Here is a 4862-nt window from a genome sequence, read left to right as displayed (position 1 = left end):
TCTTTACACACATACCTTTCTCACTAGTAAATGTGAGATACACACCCATCAATGTATTTTATGCCCTTCTGTTCCAGAATACATACAACGATAATATCATTCCTTATTTAATTTTGAATACTGGTCGGACGGAAAAGTAAGGCTATATATTTTTTGGAATAATAGGTCTTTAAATCCTAAGAAATTTCAAGGGATAGAAATCAGTCAGATAGATCTTAAATGTTAACGTAAGAACACAGGGAAATGGCAGTTAACAGAATTGGAAACCACAAATACAGGCTATTCAAGGTCTGTAAGATGTATGTATACTAATCCTTGCTTTCTTTATAGCCCACTGTAACCCAAACTACTTCCAGTGAAGAAATTTTCTCAAGTTACCATTTCGAACCCTGCTTTTCCATCGCCTGCACAGACGGCAAACTTCATCACTGGGCACTCAAGGCTTAGGGAGGCCAAACCTATACTATGTTTCTAATTTTATTATTCATTTATCCCATCATTCCATCAGAAAATAACTATTAAACAACAGAATATGGGCTCAGACCTTGGAAAGACAGCCAACGCCTCTCTTAAGGCCTCCTACTGGAATGTAGGTTCCAGTAGGAGATGAAGAAGTAAACACGCAAAGGGTTACAGATTTGCTATCTGGGCTATGAAGATGCAGAGGAGGTGCTGGAGGACACCTGCTGGGGAGAGAGGGTGAGGCTAGAGACGTCGAGGCTAGCTAGAGACGTCAAGGAAGGCCCTTGAGGCAGCATGGAGAGCCTGCCATGGGAAGGGCTGGATCCAAGCCAGCTTGTCAGGGAAGCCCCTGGGCTACGGACAGAGTAGGAACGGAGTGATGGGAGCCCTAAGAGGGAGAAGTGCCCAATGAGCCAAACCACACCAGGCCTTGAGGATCCCAGGGAGAAACCTGTTTTATGCTGAGAGCCATTTGAAGACAAAGACCATACTACCTGGTAGCTTTATTCATAACTGTCAACAAATAGGGAAAAATTCAAATCCTCCACGGCTAAGGGATACATGAACTATGGCACAACCATTTAATGCTGTGCTGCTCAGCAATGAAAAGGAACCAATAGGTGGGTACGTTGCTGATGCATTATCCCACAGTGGGTGCCAGACCTCATACCTGTTATCTAGTCTGGGTAACAAATTATGCCCACACCCAGCCAGGGCAAGGACGTATAGGCTAACGCTGTGTCTGCCCGGAACACTGGAGGTATTGAAGAGGCAGAACAGCTAATTGGAGAAGCTATGACCATGTTGTTGTCTTACTTCTAGAAAGCAAGAGAACATTCTATCATTCTCCACAAAGGAGCCTCATTCCATGGTGCTTGGCAAAGGGGTGAAGACAGAACCATAAAACTCCCAGTACTCATTAGTCACGTTACTGGAAGCAAAATGTACTATTTTATCTGATCGGCTGGGAACAGAGAATGTCCTGTGACATGACCTAGCCATGATATGCATGAGCTGGCACATGCCTGATATGATCTATGGCAGCAGGTCCATGGCCACAGAGTCCCATGCTGACTCTCCGCGGACACCTCTGTGACCCGAGACCCTCCAAACTTCACAACCTCAAGGTTCCTCACCTACAGAAGTTGGGGCTGGGACCCAATCTCTCAGACCCCTTCCATCTACAAGTTATTAGTCATTGTCCTGTGATTTAAGGACATGCTGCTGCTCACTCCCAGGCAGAGCTGGGGCATCCCTCAACCCTTTGAGCACATCCATGCCTACCTCTCAGGGCCACTTGTGTACCACCTTCCTCATTTCTGCCACATCTGCCAGCCACCTGCTTGACTGTTTAATCCCTTCCTTCAAACGAAAGCACTTTTTATAAACTTAAACTTAAGTATGTTTATTTTAAAAGTAAACTTTATGTCACCATGGGGGACCTAAAGAAAATGTCCAGAATTTTCCATCAAGGGCAGGGGGATATCAGTGAGACTCGCCCATTTGAAGCCAACTATAAAATAAATACAGTGAAAGCAATGTTTCCAATTTTGGGTTCAACCATTAGGGTTGGAAACTTGGAGCTACCTTTTTTTTTTTTTTTTTTTTTTTTTTAAAGAGAGACATTACAGATCTACGAGCACCCAACTGAGCCATTCTCCTTGTTTTATCTGAAGTCTTCAAAGATCACTGAAAATGGAACAACTTTGCCCTTTGCTGATCCAGGGCTTCACCACCCCCCCCCCCCCCCCCCCCCCCGGTCAAGATTTTATTTATTTGACAAAGATCACAAGTAGGCAGAGAGGCAGGCTGAGAGAGAGAGAGAGAGAGAGAGGAGGAAGCAGACTCCCTGCTGAGCAGAGATCCTGATGTGGGGCTTGATCCCTGAGATCATGACCTGAGCCAAAGGCAGAGGCTTAACCCACTGAGCCACCCAGGTGCCCCAGCGTCCAACTCTTGATTTCAGCTCAGATCATGATCTCACAGCCATGAATGAGATCGAGTCCCACATTGTGGTTAGCACTCAGTGGGGAGTCTGGTTGTCCCTCTCCCTTTATCTCTCCTTCTACCCATGCACGCTCTCAATCTCTAAAATAAAAAAAAAATTTTTTTTTAATCTGCAAACCAGTAGTTACACGGAACATGTGAAAGCAGTGAAAATTTTGGAGAGGAGTTTTCTTTAATTTAAAGACATGAGATTTGGGGTTTCCACTTTTTTTTTTTTTAAGAAAAATTAGAGCTGAGGCTCCCTTGTAAGGGGACAAAACGGAGTAAAGAGAGGCCTTCAAAGGCTGGAGGTCCACAAACTCAGACAGCCATGTTCATCGTAGCCAAAAAGTGGAAACACGAATGACCACCGACTCACGACTGGCTAGACAAAAAGGTGGCACAGCCAAACCGGAGAGAACGCTTCAGCCACACAAAGGAATAAGGTGTAAATGCAGGTTACAACTGACCTGGAAAACACTGTGCTGAGTGAAAAAAGCCAGACACAAAAGACAGCATATTCTGATTCTATTCACATGGGACATCCGCAACAGCAACAGCAGAAACAGCAGATTCGAGGAGACAGAAAGCAGATTAGCTGTAGCCAGGGGCTGGGAGGAGGATTGGATGGGGGAGGGGATGTCTAAAGAGCGTGGGCTTTTCTTCTGAGGTGATGAGAAGGTTCTAGAATAGATGTGGTATAGGAGTGATATCGCAATAAACCTGTCTCTGTCTCTCTCTCTCACACACACACACACAGCATGGAGGCATGTAGTTCTGTAAGCCAGCTGGGAAGGCGATGGGGGATGACTGCTGACTAAGTTTGCTTGGCTCAGTGGCTGCCCATGAGAATCACCTGTGGGGCTCCAGAAACCTCTGTTGTCAGCCACCCCCTGGACCGCTCGGGGCAGAAGCTCTGAGGGTGTGACTGGCCTTCAAGGTTTAAACATCTCCCCAGGCGATTCTCAGAGGCAGTCAAGACTGAGGAGGTGGTTCAGAAAATTCAGAAATAAAGAGGTAGACTTGGCCCACACGTAGGCCTTTGCTCATCACCAGATTGGCCCCGTTTTGCCCAGATAACTTTGTATCCTGCAAAACCCACCCCTCTTCTCCATCTTGTGTCCTTCACAAATAAGCCAGCCGCACGAGAAGCCACAAGCTCAACATCCTGAGGAAAACACAGATCAAAACCACAACAAGGGACGCCTGGGTGGCTCAGTTGGTTGGACGACTGCCTTTGGCTCAGGTCATGATCCTGGAGTCCCGGGATCGAGTCCCGCATCGGGCTCCCGGCTCCGCGGGGAGTCTGCTTCTCTCTCTGACCTTCTCCTCACTCATGCTCTCTCTCACTGTCTCTCTCAAATAAATAAAAATCTTAAAAAAAAAAAAACAAAAACACAACGAGATACCACTTCACACCCAGGTCACCCCCATCAGCCTGGGTATGACCCAAAAAGGAAAAATAAGGGTTGGTGAAGATATGGAACAGTTGGTGTCCTTGTACGTCCCCTGTCAGTAGAAATGTAAAATGGCACAGCTGGTGTGGAAAACAGCATGGCAGCTCCTCAGAGAAATCTAGAACTACTCTAGGACCCACAGTTCCACTGCTAAGTACATGTCCAACAGAACTGAAAACAGGTCTTCAAGCCAGTACATCTGTAGGTGTTCATCGCAGCTCCCGTCACTGGGGCCAAGAGGTAGCAACAACCCAGTGTCTAGCAGCGATGAATGCATAGACAAGGATGCAGTGTCCCCACACAGTGGAATGTCATTCAGCCTTAAAAAGCAGCAACATTCGGACCCCAGCTACGTCAAGGATGAACCTTGAGGCCACTATGCCAAGTGAAAAGGCAGACACGGAAGGAGAAATACTGTAAGATTCCACGTCTAGGAGATCCCTAGAAGCAACTTCCTGGAGACAGAGTGGACGAGGTTACCAAGGGCTGGGGAAGGAGCAAGGGTAGAGTTATTTCTGAGGAGTATAGAGTTTCTGTGCGGGACAATGAAAACGTCCCGCCGATGGGTGGTGGGATGATCGCACAGGATCACCGCTGAATTGTATGCGTAAAGATGGCAGAAGTGATCAGTTTGGTGTTGTAGAGGTTTTACCACATTTTAAAAAATTAAGAACTGAACAATAAAAACAAGCCACAGTGGCAGGCACGGAGAGAACTTTCCAGACTTCACAGGGAACAGACTCATCAGAAGCCGTGGAGGGGGAAGATCCCACGATGATGGGCCACTCACTCTCACCGTCTGCACCTTGGGTCCCTTGTAAACAAAAGGAGGGGAGCTGGGTCCGCCCGTCTCTGGGTGGGATGCCAACCAAACAAAACACGGAAAACAATGCACAGCCACTGGTATACAGCAAGCGCTCGACAGGCAGGGACACCATCCTTACCCACACCCACAGG

Source organism: Lontra canadensis, unplaced genomic scaffold (assembly GCF_010015895.1).
Source record: "Lontra canadensis isolate GAN:19392208 unplaced genomic scaffold, GSC_riverotter_1.0 scaffold8, whole genome shotgun sequence".
NCBI lineage: Eukaryota > Metazoa > Chordata > Mammalia > Carnivora > Mustelidae > Lontra > Lontra canadensis.
The sequence above is the reverse complement of the archived record's forward strand: the minus strand, read 5'-3'. Positions refer to the sequence as shown.